This window comes from Acipenser ruthenus, chromosome 30 (genome assembly GCF_902713425.1).
Source record: "Acipenser ruthenus chromosome 30, fAciRut3.2 maternal haplotype, whole genome shotgun sequence".
NCBI classification, from domain to species: Eukaryota; Metazoa; Chordata; class Actinopteri; order Acipenseriformes; family Acipenseridae; genus Acipenser; species Acipenser ruthenus.
In genome coordinates this window covers 1296244-1316968 of record NC_081218.1, presented here as the reverse complement: position 1 = coordinate 1316968, position 20725 = coordinate 1296244, and the positions used below count along the sequence as shown (strand labels likewise).

At 36.4% G+C, this 20725-nt stretch overlaps 1 protein-coding gene across 6 annotated transcripts in view; it reads right to left on the bottom strand.

The window, feature by feature from the left end:
- Nucleotides 1-20725, bottom strand: part of LOC117394878 (leucine-rich repeat and fibronectin type III domain-containing protein 1-like) — a 223088-nt gene that overhangs the window by 59248 nt on the left and 143115 nt on the right. For 2 of the 6 annotated variants that reach the window (XM_033993567.3, XM_033993558.3), the window contains exon 1: nt 2174-3868. The exons of the other annotated variants lie outside the window; for them this stretch is intronic. The gene's annotated coding sequence lies outside the window, so the exon portion shown is untranslated. Of the gene's footprint in view, nt 1-2173; nt 3869-20725 lie in introns of those variants that run through there. 6 annotated transcript variants of the gene reach the window in all.

The window sequence follows — 20725 nt, the reverse complement described above, 5'->3', positions numbered from 1 at the left end:
ACAGCAGCAGCTAATGAACAAGTAGGTGGACCCGAGGCCATAAACTGACTTCTCATGGCGTGTCCACGTATTTCACGACTTAGTATAGGATTCGGTTTAATGATGCAGGTAACATATCACGGTAGAATGTATGATATTATATTTAACTGATGTTCCACGTGCCGACTACATCATTCGTTAATTGTACAGCACTTGTACTGTTGATTCCCACAATTCTACCAATAGCACAATAGCGAAATGGCTTCGTTTGCTTGGTATGGCGGGGAAGAGATAACCGACCTGTACTCTGACCCGAATAATAGTACAGGAATATCAACAACCTTGTCACATAACTGTTCACATATGCACTAATATAAAATGATATATGTAAGTATATATTTTGATTCAAAATCTATGCGATGTCGTTTGTAACAAAAGGCAAAGCTGTATAGTCCACCTAACGTTTAGGATTCAACAGAATTATTATTAATTTCCCAGGAGCTTTAAGAAAATGCGTTGTGTTGACCTTTACCTATAGTGCGTACATGTGCATGTAAGAAGAGAAATCAGGTCACTTTCTTCTGTGGCTGTACTCAAGCCTTTAGAACCATGCTGCGTTACTGAACGTCCTTGGCGGAACAAGGGTACTTTCGAGATCTTGTTTGTGAGCGTCTTAGACTATGACATTCGAGATACTGTTAAAGTTAATGCCACTGACAATGGGAATTCGTGTTGTATTTCCACTGCTCCTATTAATAACTGTCAAATCTATACAGTGCCGACCTCGTCCATTTTTACAGAATATGCATTTACACCAACTATAACAATCAAGACTGTTCAGCACAGATATAAAATGCATATATGATACAATTATCAATGTAATCGAGCAACCCAATACACAAGAGTAGGGCGTAATGCCTGGCGATTAAAAAGAAATGCACAGCCGACATGGATACTGTGGTTCATAATTTTCTTGGATAACGGCGCGGCGTTGTTATAAAGTACACGTTTTTTTTAAAATTATTATTCTAATATATGGTCTCATGTCATTTCTTAAAACGTTTACATAATAATAATAATAATAATAATAATAATAATAATAATAATAATAATACAATGCAATTGCTCTACTGAAGACCACAGCATTAACCCAGCAAATGCAATGTAAAAGTGAAATACACATTCTTTACAGACTGCACTTTCCAATAATCTCACATATAAAGCCACATTCTGAAATCCCCTCTCTTTGGGCTCTGTCCTACTCACTTATTTGTTAAACGCATCTCCCAATGGTACACCCGCCTGTTAAACCCCATAAACCCACACATTTGCTGCAAAGTAAACATTCTTCACACAGGCAAACTTGCAATGTATTTCTTGAGTGACTGCATTCTCCATCTACACCAAGTATTCGTGTTATAGGCAACTGCACCGATTAAAATAGGAAAATAAATAAATAAGAAAACGCTATCAATGTAAAACCAAAGACGCGCTTGATATCTAAATGGCACGTGTGTATAGTAAAATAGAAACGTTCTATTCCTAAACAGCAGCGTTTATACCTACTTAGTAACACTGTTTAAACACCAGCCCTGTTATAAACGCGAACACATGTTTAAAAAGTGTTACAGATCATAAACACGTCCAAGAGTTTACAAAATAAACACCACAAGGTGTTTAAATCCTAAACACATTTAGAATTATAAACTCTGTGACGTGTTTGAAAAGTGTTACAAATAAGTGTTTTAAAGTTAAACACTCGGTCTTAAGTGTACTAAGAAAAATGTAATCGCACGCAACAGATTTGTTAAACATATATTAGTGGTTTTTTTTTAATTGTTTGAGAACACTGCGTCGAAGCACAAAAAAAAACTCTAAAAATGTAAATAAATAGCAAATTGTTTAAAATCTACTCCATAAAAGATTAGATTATTTCTTAAACTTGTCGTTACATAGTGTACAGTGATTCGCGGAAAGCGTCACTGTAGTAGACCTATTGGACATATCTGGACTATAAAAAGAGAAATATTATAAAGGTATATTATAAAGTTTACATGTGCCGTCGTTAATGTTAGTTGTAATTGTTGCCTCCCTCTCCTACGCCGTCTACACTCAGCGCTATTAGAAAACACAGTGCTTAAATAAACATAATGGAATTAAACGTGGTGTCTCAGTAGCAGAGGAATCACTATACCTTTGAACAGGAACATCCATGTAAGTCGCTCGTTGAGGCAGAATGATATTTCCTCTCCCACGCGTAGTATGTCTCCTCTGATTTTAAAAGCTTATAGGTGGGCTCTCCCAAAAGCTTGATCCTTCAACCTCTGCGGTAGCTTCTAGTCTGCCGCCAAACAGAGTGACACACCATGCATTCTGTATCCACCACCAAAAAAAACCAAAATAAGGCGGCAAGGCTAAAAACAGACTGTAAAAACATTTATGTCTTCTCTGCCCGAATAAAACAGCCACAGAAATATAAATAAATAAATCAAATCCCAAGAAGGTTGAAAGAAAGAGAGAGAAAAAAAGCCAAAGCCTTTTTTTTTTATTATTGTTTCCAGGGAAAATTCCACTACACTACAGCAAGGGCACCTTATTAAATGATAATGCGTTTCTCTGTCGATTTAACTGATATCAATAGAATGCTGCATCTCCGAATCTCTGGGTATTCCCAGGCTGTTTGGAGTTGAACTGTCAGAACAGAAATTACATCTTTTCTTGTCTTGGAGGCAATTAACACCCTGGGAAGCTGGTTTTGGACAAGCATAAAGAATGGGTCGGTAGATGTTTAATTCAGCCGTGCCGCTTCTGAGAATTCCACCAATTTCTTTAAAAAGAAACTTATTACATTGAAGTAACCCAATACACAGGCAAATGAGGTACACAGCAACATTTTTTTTTTTTTTAGAAAGCGCAGATGGTAATGTAAACCACGAAAGGCGACCTATGTCCCATTTTAATTAATGAAATCGTGTTTACTTAATTAACACTTAAATCCTGTTTAAATTAACATCTCAACGTGTGTATATAAAGTGGTATACATGTGTATTCTTCAAAATAATGTCCACAGCTCTCAAACGCGTTGTATGTTCCTTCTTATCCGGTTTCCTCACTCAATGCCCAAATAGATTGCACAGGTCCAAACTAGACCAGTATTTCATTGAACAATAAAAATAAAAAAAAACTGCAGTGTACCGCGTGAGACAACATGCACCGTGTAGTCCAGTTCAAATCATAGTAGACTGCAAGTGACTGCAGGTGTTTTTTTTTTCTTTTATTTCTGACTAAATTCTAGTTCATTTCGGTTGCGGTCATCAATTTCACTGGCTTGTGTGGATTCTATTTCGGTCCAGCCAGTACAAATGACCAACAACAGCATAGACGCATTCTCCAGCACAGTGAAGATGCTCGTATCCGAGGTTTGTGTGGGAGTGTTTTGATATTCTAGTCACATTCCAGAAACTTTGCATAAACACACATCTTCTTTCGCAGACTTTGAATTATCCCCGCATCTGCATCACCGGTACTGTACCCTTTCCAGGTAACCAGAGCGCCGGGAGTGACTGTGTAAAAAGAGCGTGTGTCCCAGATCCGAATACGGGATGCTTTCAAGAAAGGCTCAGCGTCAATATTATTTGGCGTTGATTGAAAATGCACTCACGCACATCACTCCGGCAGCAGCTGCGTTGAACTGAAGCATTCGGCAGAGAGCTTAGGTGATAATATTATTACACAAGCTTCCAGAAAGCGGCCGCGCTGCACAGACGGACTCCACAAACAGGACAAATGCAGCAGCACTGAGCAAGTGCGTGTCTCGCGGAGGCAGGCTTCAGCAACGCAGCCTGTGAGAGGAGGGGATCTCGGGTGCTCACTGTATTATTGTAGTGCAGTTTAGCACTGCTTTGTCCGAATCCAATTGCTAAGGAGATCTCAATAATTTACAGGCTTCCTGATAAGAAGATGCGTTATTGAGGGACGAATCAGAGGAGGCGCCCTGGTTATCTTTAATACAATAGCCTATTATATAATTAAGGCATTACGACAGATTGTAAACATCAGTTTTCTAATGCATAAAGATTGGTTGTGTTCTGTGACGTACCACTTTAGAGTTAGAATAATAATATGTAATGTGCGATTTTAAATGGAAAATGTATTTATTTAACCAGGATAGAACAATTGAGATATACATCTCATTTTTCAGAAGGGGCCCTGGCAAGATATGATAAATAATAATAATAATAATAATAATAATAATAATAATAATAATAATAATAATAATAATAATAATAATAATAATAATAAAATCAATGTCAAAAAGAGACGAATCATTAAACAGAATAAAAAATAATCATAAAATCACTAATACAAAATAAAAGCAGAAAAAAAGTTTTTTTTAAAAAAATCCAATTTGAAAAAGGTGTCTTGAAGAGGCCGTTTTTTTATGTTCGAAGACAATGAAGATGAGATGCCTGATATACAAAGGCACGTTGGCCAAGATCTCAATTTAGGGAGTCTGAACGTAGGCATCTCACTAGTGTTTAAGTAGTGTTATATACCGCACTGACATACGACTGCACGGGCAGAACAGCGGTGCAGCCCACAAGCATGTGTGAAGGGATCTGTCCACGTCAAAAGGTTCTGAAAACCCTGTTTTTGCGTCTCTGTTGTACATAGCTGTAGACACATCATATCACAAAAACAGACAGATGCAATACAAAGCCGGTTTGTTGACTGACATATCTACCGTCTCGAGGGTTCATTTTTTTGTTTTTGTAAACAGTTGAGGGACATTAGTGTTTCATTTGGAAGCGCTCTTCAGGTCGATAACACATCCCCGTTTATGCACTTCATTAAATGTTTGAGCTAGTAAACCAATGTGGGATTTCATCGTCACCAGCAGGTTTAAAAATCGTGTGATCTGATTGATTGACAGCATTCTCTATACTGAAGTATCTCAAGAGAAACGCGTTTGCAGTTTCCACCTTCACCACGTTATTTGTATAATCAATTTTAAGATGGATTATACAGGTATAAATCGGCTGTCACTCGCGTTTCTCATTCTTTAATATACAAAAGCTATCCCCGTTGCAAGATCAGCCACAGTAGACAAGACTAACAGGCTGATTGATAGTAGGCGATCGTTTGACAAGTGTTCTTATACGAGACAACACCTTACCGACATTCGCTACAGATTTCAACCCCCAACTTGTCTGACGGTATTAGAGACAGTAATGGCTGAGGTATGGGCAGTCTTCCCGCAGAACGATTTCAACATCGTGCAGGATTGTCAAGTTGGATCACAGACGTCCCGGCTGCGCACACGTCTTACTGAGAGTGATATGACGCGTGCGTTTCTAAGTCATTGTCCCAACTAAGAAATACCTGTATTATTATTATTATTATTATTATTATTATTATTATTATTATTATTATTATTATACAGTGCACATATTTTAGCCGCAATCCAAAGCAGAAATGGAAGTCTATTGTTCAATTTTCTTACATCAGTCACCCAGGTGATAATTACAGTCTGGTTGTAAACATTGACAGTTGACCTACAAAGGGAGAATACACTTTCTCATTTTTTTTCCCCCTTCACAGATAATGGAGGTCACAACCAGACCTGCGCTACAGGACACCTGAGGCAGGAGAGATAGCTCTCGACTGCAATAAACGTGCCTTTCAGTTTGCAGCTTTCACGTTTCGACAACAGAGACAGCCGAGAGCTTGTCTTCTGGACTGTAGACGTTCCCTTCCACTTAAGTAATCTACATTAGTATGCACTAGTGGGAAGCAAGCAGCTAGGAGAGAGACGTGCAGTAGAAAAGTTACTAGCTGATTCATGTTAAAACCTATTTCTGTCGGTGTTATGATAACGGAACCCCCGCTGAGCGCTAACAATTAAAATAATAAAATAAAATAAAATAGATGGCGGGGGGCGGGGGGCGGGATAGAAACGTCTGTAATATACATATTAATCGTGCTCCATATCTTTTCGATTAACTTAAAGGTCTCTTTAGCAATGCAATTTTGAACCATGATCAGCAAGATAAGTAATTTGATACTGGATTGACGCGATAGGTCGAGCTTTGTTTAATAAAGGCTGGACTTGGGCCTTAGGCTCATTCCATTTTCCAAGGTCATATTGGAATTGTATTCCTCAGAATACTGGGGATGCAAATTCCGTCAATGTTTTTAAATTAATGCTTCATACTTTAAAAAAAAAAAACTTGGCTTTTGCTCACTAGCATTTGACTATCTCTATAACAGGGTTTTGACAACAACAAAATGAAAATTGTGTCTTGCGGGTTTCCACTGGAAATCCACCACAAGTTATTGATCAGGGAATCTGCGGTGCGTGGGTCTAATGCTGTATTAATAATACTGTTGAATCTATTTTCATTTGCCAGAGAGAGTTACTTTGTGGGCATCTTTTGAACATTTTTACTTGATCTTGTTATTTTGATATGCTTGATTTTCCACCTGAAAAAAAGAGAAAATGCTACGCAAACTGTCAGCAGCAGACACATAAGATTATGAGGCACAGCTAAATGAAACAGAAGAAAACAATGATAAAAAAAATAGTAAGAAGACTACAACATGGTTTGCTGATGTATTTAAAGACTGGCTTAAAGAAAAATATATGGGCATTCATTTAAGGAAGTTAGTGCAGAAAACCCCAAAAACATTTTGAAGGAATTTTATGCCTGTGTAAGAAGTTCAACCGATGGCTGTTCAGGTGCCACACTGTGTTTAAGCCATAGTTGTGTAACTTTTGAGTATTTGGAATCAATAAATGGAAACTTATTAACATAGCAATTGGTATTGTACGCACTCATTTACAGACATCCAATTAGTTTCCTTAAAACAGAATCCAGTTGAAATCGATTTGCTGATGACAGAAATGAACAAGTCTTATTTCAAATAGTTTTCAAGTGAATCCCATGGCGGACACTTAGCAGCAGATGTCTACTACATAATTAACTATTGTTAAAAAAATCATAATAAAACCTACAATAGTAAAACAAACAAAAAAAAATACAGGTGGTTTTCACATATAATACAAATTGTGTTTTTCTTACATCTTTATACATCTGTATTTCACTTGCATTGTCATGCTATATATCATTTATCACCATTATGAAATTTGCTCTGATGTCTCACCTCAATACCATGGAAATCTAGACCCCCAGGGGAAAATAAATAAATACAATACAAAAATACAATAAGGATTATGCTCTGTTCTGCAACACAGGTCAGATAACATCTATCCTGTGCAATCACATAATAGTGATTGATTGGTTTATTTTGGGGAGAAGCTCAGTCATAATTGGCTTTGCACACAAGACAAAAATGATCAAATTGTCATGCATTGAACTTTGAAAATATTAACAGTGATTAGATTAAGACTGTGAAACTAAGAGCCGTCTGCTTTATTGAGCACATTGAAAGCAATATCAAACACAAACTAGCAGGACTTCGCATTATATTAATATTCTGGCATTTCACAGTCTCCAGAGCACTGCTTCCAATCAAGCCTGAGTTATTGAAATAAAACTACAAGCTGCCATGCTTGAAGTCAGGTGCAGAGGCAGCTCAGGTCAAAACAATAAGGACAACTGTGTTCAGTAGAGATGTAACTGAATTTACACACAGTGGACAGTCATTAAATTAAATAGAGCATTCATAGAAACTACCGCAATCAAATATGTATGCATGTATCCATGCATGTATGCAGGTAAACATGCATAGAAATTGATATCCCTGCCATAACAATGTCAGATTCACAATTCTAATTAGACTGAAAATTACAATGAAAACAGGCCCCCAATCAGCTCTCTGAACCCCAAACACAGTTTCATTAACAGTCCAGCAGAATAAGAACATCGCCCAGAGAGAGAGAGAGAGAGAGGGGTCATTGCTGGGTAATACCTTTCCCCAGAACAGAATGCGGGAGACCAGTCATGGCCATTATACACTGATTTGACATGGCAAAGTATTTAATTTGTTCAATGATTACCCCCTTGTGAGTCGTTTGAACAGTCTGAAATGTGGAGATATTAAAGGAAGATGCAGCTTGTATATAGTACATTCATATGAGGAACTTCCCAGTTTCACAAAAGTGTCATTTTTCCATTACTGAAAGGATGAATAATTATAGGGTTATTTGAAATCAAGTGGACCAATGGTGGTTACTCATCTTAGACAAATTAATGCTGTCAATTTTCTATCTAGCTATCTATCTATCTATCTATCTATCTATATATATATAGTAAAGTCCTTGAAATGCTCTGTAAAATGATGGGAAAATAGATATCAAAATGGGCATCTTTACTACCTTCAGACATCATGTGGTGAATGGTTTTACACAACATCTCCCCTAGCCCCAATTCTTTCCCTTCACATGTGGTTTAATTCTCATCAACCACAAAAGGCAGGAAACATCTCCTCCGAGTTTGGACTGGTATGAACCTATGTGTTTATAAACACTGCAGCATAGTATGTTGGCTGAGACTACAGAAATCTGAGCAAATATCATCAGGACAGGTGGTATATTTACATTAAAAAAGTAAACTCCGAAGTTAACCCATCACTTTGGGAATAAGACGCCAGGGTATGTTGAGAGCATATCATGCAGGGATCTTTACAACCTGAACATGAGCTGGGGAAATTAAAATGTGCTTATTTACTTACAGTGCCAATACCAATTAGTTATTGCACTCAATGCTTCATTATTAAATACAGACATTGATTCAATCTCATACTATTGCCTCTTTATAAGACAGTTTGTGTATGCTAACAAGTCTAATTGATTAACTGACTAATTAGCAAAGTATTTTAAACAGCTCATGCTGTTTTTAGAAAGTCACAGAATGCTTGTATGAATTGTGTTTAATAAGCAAAGTAATTATACCTCCGCTGGCTAAAACGATTTGCTGGATTCAATGGTTTTGAAAACAAACCATATTTACTTTTCAGCATGATCCCCCACAACAAGAAAAAAAATACTACCATTACTATAAATAATAATAACAATCTAGACTCCAGTGTTATGGCTATATGGTCTACTCATATTTCCTTGGGTTTTTATCACAGTACACAGTGACACCAGGTGGTGACTTTTTCTTACTGCAGTTTTAGTTATTGCGATTACATGGTTTGAGTTGTATTCACCAATAGTTTGGACACTCAAATATGTAGCCACCTACCTACCCACCTACCTACCTACTTATCTATCCCCTTACCTTTTTATAATGTTTGCAATAATGTTGAGTGGTTCTACATGAAATTACTTAAATAATGCTCATTTTGTAGGTGTTTTTGTAGGTGCTGCTCATTTGTTCAAGTTGCCTGTCAAAGATATAAGTAAACCTTGGTTAAACCATTGATTGTTGATATTTGTGGAGCCAGGACTGGTCGCACACTCAGACTGTTCTGTATTCTTTAAGACTTGACCACTGTGCAACCAGTCCCGTCTCCACGAATATCAACAATCAAGCGAGGTACGCATGGTTGGTTTACCACTGCTAAAAACTAGTTTATGATCTTGTAGATATTCTTAAGACAGTGTTTTAGCAGGTTTTCCTTTCTGCCTTTTCACATTTCTGTTTTAAATTGTATTGCTATGACTTTTCAATTGTATTGTTATCATACTTAAGGCTAATTCCTGAAGTCTTAAAGTACCCAGTTTTGTCTGGCATTTTGTATGGATCTGTACTATCCTGGTGTATAGACGATTGTAACTTATACTAAAGCTAGGGTCTGGGGAGTATTAAATATTTAAACATTCCGTTTTTATGAACAGCGCTGGCCAATTAAAAAACATCTCCACCAGCAATCCAAGGTCATATACAATGGGGAAAACACAGCAATATTTAATTTATTAAATATTTTTTTCATTGTATGTGGTGAGGAATGAGAGTTGAAGTAGGTGGGGCTGGTAGAGTTGAAAGGTTACATTGTCACATGATTTGAATGGGGTAAGGAAGGCTGTTCAGTCTCAACAATTATATACCATCCATAACTATTAAACACTCAATCGTGCTGAATTTAGAAATGCTCAAAAAAAAAGAAGTTTAATGACTTGATGAAGTCTGTTTTTCTTTGGAAGCACTATGCAAAGAGCATAAAAGTGTTCCTTTAACTGTAACTGCAGATTCAGCAGGAGCAAACAGGAAAGAAATCAAACAAGCCTTGTGGAACAAGACACATCAGGATGGCTGGGTTTCAGAGCAAATAAGAACAATGTGTCAAAGGCCACGACACCCGGCAGACAGTGAAGTAATGATCAGCTGGCTTAGTGGGCTGTACCGCCAGGGCAAACTGCTGGGCTAATTTATACCAAGAGCATAGGTTATGACAACAGACCTCTCAATGTGTCGGGAGCCAGAAAGCCACAGGGTAGGAACCAGACCTTGCAGTGACTGCAGGATTAAGTGACAAGATCACATAAGGAGCATATCAGCTCAGCTCACACACAGACAGGCAGTCAGAGGGAAGGATCCCCCATCGGATTCTGCTAGGAGGATCAGGAATACATTATAAGACGTAAGAAATCAACCTATCGCAGTTACAGATTAGGTACAGTAGATGTCATCCCGCGCAGAGGGAACTACTGTACTTATTGAAAACAGAAATACAACGTAGTCTTTAAGATCAAATTCTGACGACCTCACATCTTAGTGTCAATTTTTTACACTTAATTTTTTTAGGTTTTGTTTTTTAATTTTTTTTTTTTATGATGCACTGACATTAGACAATAAATTCAAGGGGGTCAGTGTTATTTAAATGTAAAATTTAAAAAGTCAATGGACACATTTATGAGGGCTCATAAAATCTGGTAAAGGTAATTCCAGTCAATTAAACCAAACCCATTTCTCTGTACAGCACAGCAAACACCAGAACTAACTGTTCACCTGTCAAGGTTGATCTGTAGAACACTCAATAACAGTATTTCCCATTACAATTAGCACATCAATGCTAGAGGCAATCAAAGTTAAATTAAAGTCATATTCAAATTAAACTAAACGCTTGTTGAGCTGTAGTTAAAAACTAAGCACATTTTTTCAGAACCAAAAATTAACAGATCATCAGGATTGAAGTTTTAAAGTTACTAACTGGATAATGAATTATATCTTACCTGTTATGCCCTTCCATTCACTATTTAGCTCCTCAGTGTTGTTTTGAAAGAAACACGTTATTGCTTCAAGCTGAGATGTGTTTTTATTTAAAATGTTTTACCACAATTACATATCAAATATCTTGATTTAAATACTTTGAAAACAATGGCCCTACAAGTTCAGTAAATGAAGAATTCATAGGCTATAGTATTTTCAGATGCTTGCATTTACTTTTATCTTGCTAATGTATCCGTGGCCTGCCCTGTACTTCTCTGCAGATGAACACTGCTTTGGTTTACAGTCTTGACAATGCAGCACATTTCACAAAGTAAAACAATGAATCTTCCAGTCCCCAAAGGGCAAGCTCTCTTCTGGTGCAGCTTTTGCCCCATGGCAAACCCTAATTTCCTCTACTCAAATTTCTTCAAAGCCAGACTTTCAATTCCTGTACAGCAATGCCAGGGTACAATCCCTAGGCAGCTTCCTTTCAACATTCAGAAGCTACTGTTCCGCAATACCATGCTTATTCTCAAAACTTAAAATTGTCTTTTTTTTTTTTAAGGAAAAATAGACCCGATAGTTACAAAATTGGAGATACATAACTGAGGCATTTAATTTAGTGCAAGTCGTCTAAGCTGTTTCTTTTTAGGTGTACATACCTTGTTACCAAAAGTGTCCATTTAATACAAGAAAATATGCACCCAACTGTATATAATAAGGTTGTAATTACATCAAGGGTTTTTAGCTACATAACTCACAAGTACGAGCTAGATGTAATTACAGCCTTCTATTTACAGTAGGGTGTATTTTATTTGATATAAGTAGCTCCAAGTTTCGTTGAATCATGAAAGATCTATTTTTAGTCAATGAAATGCTGTAAAATAAGCTTTTTCCCTTACTGTGACAAAAATACAGCCCTACTTATAGGGATTTGCACATGAACTGTAAATAATAAGGCAGGAAACTCCTGTAGTATATACAGATGTAAAAGTTCACTGCAAACCAGCACAGATTTTCTTTGCTTTGGTATGTCACAGTTTTTGGAAGTACCTGTTATTTATTGTATTATTATACAATTCCAATGTGATTTTCAAACTTGTCTGTGAGGTAACTAGGCCAAACTACCTTCCCATTCAAACTTCTCATTTTTACAACACACAAAATTTTCCTGGCATGCCTGGGTCTGTGCAATAAAAGCTGCCAAACTAGTTTATGTGCCTAATATAAAACCTTACATAAGTGGATATTAGTTTTATTTCTTCAATGTTCTTTTTTAAGTTTGTTATTGATTTTTATACAGTGCATTGGTAGTAGGCACAATATATTCAAGGATGTCAGAGTTATGTGAAAGCTCTTGGGGTCTTTTTGCCAGAACAGTAATGGTGTGATTTAAAGAAAAACACACACACACATACATACATATATATATATATATATATATATATATATATATAAATAAAGCTAAAGAATACCATTGGCATATCATTATAAAACCATTTTATTACCCCCAAAGGAAACCTAGCCAAACCAGTAGCAGACCACAGCATTGCCAGCAATTACAACACAAGGGATACAATGATACAGTATCACACTGTCTCCTACTAATACTAATTATGGATTACCATTCTGTGCCTTCTTTGGTGGAATATTTAAGAACTATACAGTCACGTGCACATTTATTAGAGCATCCCACTGCTTTTATTATTGCATTTGCACACTACTATGTATGCTGGTATTTTATGGAGGTAACAGAAACAATTTATATATATATATATATATATATATATATATATATATATATATATATATATATATATATATATATATATATATATGCGAAGTGCAATTATTTTTCCAGTGATCCAATGTGTTTTTTGGCAGATAAACTAGGTCACAGCATTACGAACCAAATGATCACAGGCTATTTGAGAAAAAGAGTCACGGATTGCCAGAGATAACTGGAGCTCTTAGTTCCCAATGGTCTTCCAAGACCTCAGGCAACTGCTTTGAATCCATCAGTCACAGAAAACAGAGACTCCCAATCAGAGGAAATGACAACAGATGCTAAATACCAATGAGCATCAAGCGCCATGGGGGATCAAGAAGGTTTGGTAGCCATTGCAACAGAAGTGTTTATGGCTTTTAATAAGGGTATCATAGGATATCATAAGACCTAAAGCTGTAGCCAAAACAAAGACAGCTCGTCATACTAGATCATCTGGAAAAGCGCCACGAAAATGAATAAGAAATGATCTGGCAGAAAAAAATGTCACCAACAGCTATCCATATGACATTTTAATCTATACTATAGGGGTGATGGGCATTGTAAGAGATCTTCTATTGCAATGCATTGCTACTAGACTACTACATTGCTAAATCTAATTTAAACAGCCCGATCATTCTGTCAAATATTCAAATTCAAATATTCAATGCTAGAACTCACATGTTGTATAAATATTGATAATCCAGTGTCATTGTACTATACAGTATTTCACCCACAACTAAATACTACTACTAGTAATAATAATAACCTACAGTTTGTCAGTACAGCTTCAATGTGAATTAAAAGCAGAATATATATATATATATATATATATATATATATATATATATATACCCTTGTGTGTGTGTCTACTGCAAAAAGCAAAAGCGATCTTAATTGAATCATTGAACAAATAAGAGAACACATTCGTTGTAAAGGTACTCTCTATGACACCTAAATGTATGCAAATGAATTTATATTGATCCTCGAGAGCACGTGGCCATAGATACTACATGATCTGAATTACAAAATGTCACACAATTTAAAAGAATAAAGGCGACCACTTTTTTACTAAAGTACCATAACATTGCATTAATAAATTATTCTGTTTACTGATTCGATTTCCACCAAGGCCTAAACCTAAATGTCACAGACATTTGGTGCTTTTTGTATAGCACATTTTGTAGGTTAACCCTAATCCTAACTCTGACCTGGTTACCATCACATACAGAACACAAGATAAAGAGTGAAGTTCTATTGGAGATTTGAAAGTCTTATTTAAAATGTATTTTTTTTAAGACTTGGAGAAAGATCATTTTCTTTTTCTTGATATCTGACTAGCTGGGCATTGTTTCATCTTCAAGTCTGACAGCCCGCAACTCGTAAAATTACTTTCTTTGTTCTAAAGATTCTTTACAGTGCTAAAATATTAATCGTTTTATATATATCAAAGCTTTTTTTCTAATGAGGAGAGCAGTTTTCAGTACCTGGTTGAATAAACACTCCATCTGTCAGTGAATTCGGATCAAATTACATAAATGTAAATACAGCCTAAAATATTCTGTTAAAACAGATGGCACGTGATAAGAATGCCGACAGGCAGAAGTCAGAACTAAAAAAAAAAAATGATTCAACATACATATTTTTACCTGAAGAAAAATGTCTTTGAAAAAAGTTTCCCAGCCTGCCCTTTAATCTCCAACATTCCCCATTCATTAACAGAATCAGCTGTTTGCACTAATGACAGACCTGATTATACACATTATACAGATATCACATTATTTTTACATACAATTACCCATTTATGCAGTTCGGTTTTTACTGGAGCAATCTAGGTAAAGTACCTTGCTCAAGGGTCCAGCAGCAGTGTCCCCCACCTGGGATTGAACCCACGACCCTCCGGTCAAGAGTCCAGAGCCCTAACCACTACTCCACACTGCTGCCCCATATCTGGCTAGCAGAGAAGTAGGACATATTCACTTGCCGGTACAATAAAAAGCATGCAGTCAATATTTTTTTTCTAAAAATACAGTTTCCTAAGATGCTCTCTTCAACGGCCAGTCAACATGTTGCATGTCAGGGTGCACTGCAAACTTGTTGAGACTCTAGATGAATTCCCCATCTGGCAACAGTCTTTTAGACAAGTTACATTTGGTACAGAGCCAGCTGCAGGCCAATGTGTTTATGGATGAGCGATTCTCAATTGACTCTGTTAAAGCAAGGGAAAAGGGTTTTTTTTCTAAAAAGAAATACAATTATTTTTACATTATGCAAATAGCAGGCATCGAATCAAAATAATGGCCATATGGTGAAAATCATGACTGATCTTGCTGCAGTGGACCATATTAGCATAGATCATTAGAGCTACTTACATATAAATCATGCAAAAAGATTTACACATTAAGTACATTGCAACTATGCAGAATAACATTGTAATTGTAATTACTAAGTAACTACTATGTAAATATGCAGTAATTAGAGACACTTAATGTCAAGTGTTACCTAAGCAGTGTTGCTTTTGTAACATACCATGGCCCCAGAGTTGGAAAAGATTGATAAGGCTGGCTTAAAGGGAAGAAAGAGTTGTATTTTAATGGGACGCTATGTAGCATTCATAACACCTTAATCAAGACTATATAAAACTGTGTAACTATGAGCATAATAGTTACTTAGTGAAAAAAAAATCTGAATTGATATGGTTTATGTGCAACTAATTAAAATAAAATGGATACAAAAAATTTAAAAAGTAGGTTTGCAAAATGCTGATTGAATCGTTTCAGGAAGCGAACATCAGTTTGTCGTTCATCACGTAATGGTGAGAGCGAGACCCATTAGGGTTTTGATTTTAAAATTACCTAAAATTGAATATTGATCAAACACATCCATTACAAGATCCATACCCCATTACAAACTATAATGTGATTCATCACTGCTAGATTACTTTGACAATCCCCGGAGACAAGCTGGGTGAAATTGTGTTGCCACCTTTTCAACCTCTGGTCCATTTGAGACACATTTTGGAAAACCCCTAACAGCCTTGTTTTGCATGCAGGTTTGGTAGTTTAGTGTCCTGATAACACAATTTACTTGAAGAAGTGTATTATCAAAGATTACACAATATGAATTTTACATTTAATAAAAATAGTGCAATACCTTAAATAAAGACTTTTAATTACTTTGTTTTTACATAGTAGTTTCTTAGTAAACTATGTTATTATGCATAGTTACAGTGTACTTAATGTGTACATCTGTTTGCACTATATAACCCTAACTAACTCTAAACCTAACCCTTTTCTGATGCAACTGTATACTTACATATTGTGCAAAAAAGATTTACACATCAAGTACATTGTAACAATGCATAATAACATAGTAAATATATGTGCACTTACACATAATTACAAAGTAACAACTATGTAAATACACAGTAATTAGAAACACTTAATATAAAGTGTTACCAAAATAAATATGATTACAAAATGCTGCAATATTGCCTTTGCAATACATTTCACAAAATGAAGTCTGTCCCTCTGTCGTTGTGGTGTGTGCATTGGCTCTACATCGAAATACTCACACACTGTACCACAGTCCCCTTATAAACTACTGTATGCTTAAATAAAATGAATAATACATGCTTTTAAGTGCTTCGTGAATCCAGGTTTACTAAAAGTAAAGAATACTGCAAGCAGCATTAATTGTAATGTTCACAAATCTAAAAATGCTATTTTAATAAACTTTTCTTCCTTGTTAAAGATGGTCAGAACATAGAGAGATGTTTATAAGTACTGTACTTCTAAATATCTAAAGATTGACTACTATTTTAGTTTTAACTATGGAAATAAGACTCCCATTGCAGAGTAGTTGTATCCCTTCCAGCTGGTACCAATGTCATCAAAATTGTTAAATCATTAACCTTCCTGATTGATCTTTTTCATTATTTTACAGAAAGAAATAAACTGACTAACATGCACTTCGGATGTTTCATTTTCATTTTTTACATTTCCCTACTATATTATGTTTTTACAACACTTGTGATAACACTTTACATTGTCTCTAATTATTGTGTATTTGCATATTAGTTACTTGGTTTAAGACTTACACAAATGTGATTATATACTAGTTACAATGTACTTAATGTGTAAATCTTTTTGCACAATATATGCAAGTACACAATTGTATCAGAAAAGGGTTTGGGTTAGGTTTAGGGTTATATCATGAAAAAAAGACGTACACATTAAGTACATTGTAAGTATGCATAATAACATTGTAAGTACAGTATCTGTAAGTACATACTAATGTATTTACTAAGCAACAACTGCGCAAATGCACAGTAAACAGAGACACTTAATATAAAGTATTACCAAAGGTGTTTTGAGCTAATCAGGTGAATCAATGAAACTGTTTAACTCTGTCAGCCCTGCCTACCCTCTCTGTCTATATAAATGCAGAGCAGATGGAGCTGAAAGAGTTGAAGGATTTGAATGGCATGAGAAAGCTGTTCTGTGCTCAGTTAGGATTATCCAGACAAGCTCTGAATAGCATATCATTTAAAGAAAAATTATAAGCACTCCAAATATTGGAGCAACAGAACCCAGAACCACTCAGGATGACTGCAAACATCACATAACAGTAAGGGGCGTGTCATTTAAGCAATGGTGTAACCGGTTACACAGTGCAAGGCACTTGGTGGTTTACATTGCAGCAAGGGATGATATTTCTGCTTCTTGAAGCGACACGCTAGCCAGCCCTAGGACTGTCACTGTATCAAAGCCGCACAGCACAAGACTTGCATGAGCCAGAATTCTAAATTAAAATGCAATTCCACCTGGAGAAGCATCTGTCAAGCCTCCATCGATTAGATGCTAAAGGGAAGTTTACATGACGTAAATAAAAAAAAAAAAACTTGCAGAAAAGGGCACTTTTTCTAGCAAAGAAAGAAATGGCCTGAGATTTTTCACCTTAGTCTCCTTCCGATAAGGGCTCTCTCTTCATTGTTGCGGGGGAGGTGTGTGGAACATCAAATAAATTGTTGCAGCAGGCAGCTACATTTGAAATATTCGAGTTGAAAAAAAGCTGTGTTGAATTTTGCAACAATTTGGGACACTTTTTAGGATCACCCAGAATTACAGTTGCAAATTAGGCTGATAATGTGATGCAACATCTGATCTCTGCAGCACTGTAAAGTTGTCGTGCTGTCTCTATGCATCATTGCAGATCACTGGCACCTTGATGGTGATGGCTCCTCCAAGACAATAATGCACCTATCCACAATGTCAGAATTGTGTGCAAATGATCCGAACAATAAAACAGAAACTTGCATCTTGTTTGGTCAACACAATCCCAGGATCACAATCCATTGAGGATTATTTTGAACTTGAACAATGCCTCTCTCACAAATCCGATCTGTCAGGACCTGTTTGCAGCTGGAGTTGTGTTTTATTTCTGGTGGTGGCTTTATGGAAATGTTGCCATTCCAGGAACACCCAAAAAACTGATTGATGGACATGTTGTCAAAGCAACCAAATCTGTGGGTAAACATGCAAAAAACTGTGGAAATTTGAAGTAGATACCAGAGTGTTCTGCAGAGCATCTTCTGTGTTTGGTATTTGTATTAATAGTGGCTTATAAAAATTTACATCAAGTAAACAGATTCATATCAAACCATGTATTGGTTGAGCACTGCCAATTTGATATCAAGCATTTTTTTCAGTAACATCTTTAGAAACTGTCAAACAAAAAAATTGCATCACATCACATGAGACTTTTTATTGGGTCACATTTTCAAAACCTTTAACTCCTACTTTTTGAAGGAGACAAAACATTTGTTAATTTAACAAAACTAGAGCCGAACAACTAATTTATATGTTTCAGATCACTTTAGCAGTCTGTTTATGATAATTATGATGACGATGTAGATGCAGAATATGACGAATCTGTGGAAGACTGCGAATTCCGCAGGAGCCTGAAAATTCCGCAATTTACGAGGAATTCCGTTATCCACAGATTTGGTTTGGCTCTACTTATGAGCGCCCGTCATAGAACAAGATGATACAGTCAAGGTTGAGGTAGCGAACTGGGCTTAAAATCATCTAATACTTTTCATCTCTGGAAGTACAAGTTCAAATTTGGCTCAAGCGACAAATGCAATGAAGTTTAGGGTATCTCAACAGTTGATTTTACACATCACAAAACCTTCAGTGCAACAGCCAGTCTGCACTTCAGAGAGGACTGAGTGGCAGGCAAGGGGTGTTCAGGTCAGGACTGAGGTGCATTCTCAGTTTCATAGCTGTGGAGGAAAGCTCTCTGACTATAGATTGTGCCATTTTCTCTCATCTTTCATATAAACAGCAACACGCAGTCTTGCTCCTCCACATCTTTGCTTATTACTTTTCTGACCAGTGCAGTCTATAGTTCATTCCTTGAGGCCGATTTTTATTAAACTGCTATTTTGAAAGGGCTGGAACAAGATTTTTTGCCATTGGCTAGACCTGACCTGTCATTGACGTTGAAGTAGTTTACCTTATACAGTATGCGTATAAATATTGCCAAAAGGTAGTTTTCCATGCCTGTCAAGAGCAAAGGGTATTTTTCAAACAATCTGTGTTTTACACTCTTTTGAAAAAGAATGATTGCATTTTACAAGAAGTCAAATCAAGAAAAGGTCAGATACGAGTGGCATCCTGTTTGTGCAACTAGAACTCCCTTTGTAAAAAAAAAAAAAAAAAAACTATTGCCATTGAAAATTGTTCAATATAGCTCTTTTATGTGTGTGCAGTGCATTTACCATTCTCTACTTCCTAATGCCTAGGCTTCACCAGTTTTCACTATATAGTTCAACCTTGATTATCCAAAGCCTGATTATCCAAACTCCTCTGTTATCCAAACAAACCTTTGGTAAGCTGTCTTGCTGTGTGTTGTGCCCTTCCTGTTGTCAAAGAAAATGTGCTTTTCAGCCCCCAATCTCTGGTATTTACAACACTACAGTACTGTGTGTTTGATATTTACAGGTAAAGGGGTGGAATTATATCTCTTAGTGTTTCTCAACTGGGAAAGTCATATAAACAATCTCAGTATTTTTTAGGGTTCTCATCCAAAAAATGCGAACTTTTACGCACTGTGTGTCTGTCCATGCATCTGTGTGTCGGTCCGTCTCGCTCTACATCGTGAACTGCATGGATTCTGCACCAATCAAAAAACATGTATCATACACTCCTTCCTTCCTCTATACGTTTTGGATTGCATTAATTATTTGTTTATTTAGCAGACGTCTTTATCCAAGGTGACTTACAGAGACTAGGGTGTGTGAACTATGCATCAGCTGCAGAGTCACTTACAACAACGTCTCTCCCAAAAGACGGAGCACAAGGAGGTAAAGTGACTTGCTCAGGGTCACACAGTGAGTGAGCCGGGATTTAATCCAGGACCCTTTTCTTTAACCACTGGACCACACATCCTCCTATAATCTGATAAACTTGATTGTCTGCAAATATTTGTATCCTTCTAGGTACTGTGCTATTATCCTCTATTTGTGCATGCACAGGTTTGCTAAACATGTTAGCATTTTGACTGTACTTTCTACTGAAGACAACTATATGTCCTTACGTTCACACCATCTTAAAATGATATGCCTTACCTTCAAACCAAAAGGGACATATTGTGGTTTATAACAACCCATATATGTCTCAAGAGCTATGCAGTATACAGTATTAACCTAAAAATAACAGTAAAAGAAATCTGAGGCGCTAAGCAGTATACATCGTTTCAAACCAAGTATACATTTGCATAACCTGCCTTGAAAATCACACCAGCAGACTGAAATGTTATTCAGAGCGATGACAGAACTAATTGGAATGTTGTTTACAAG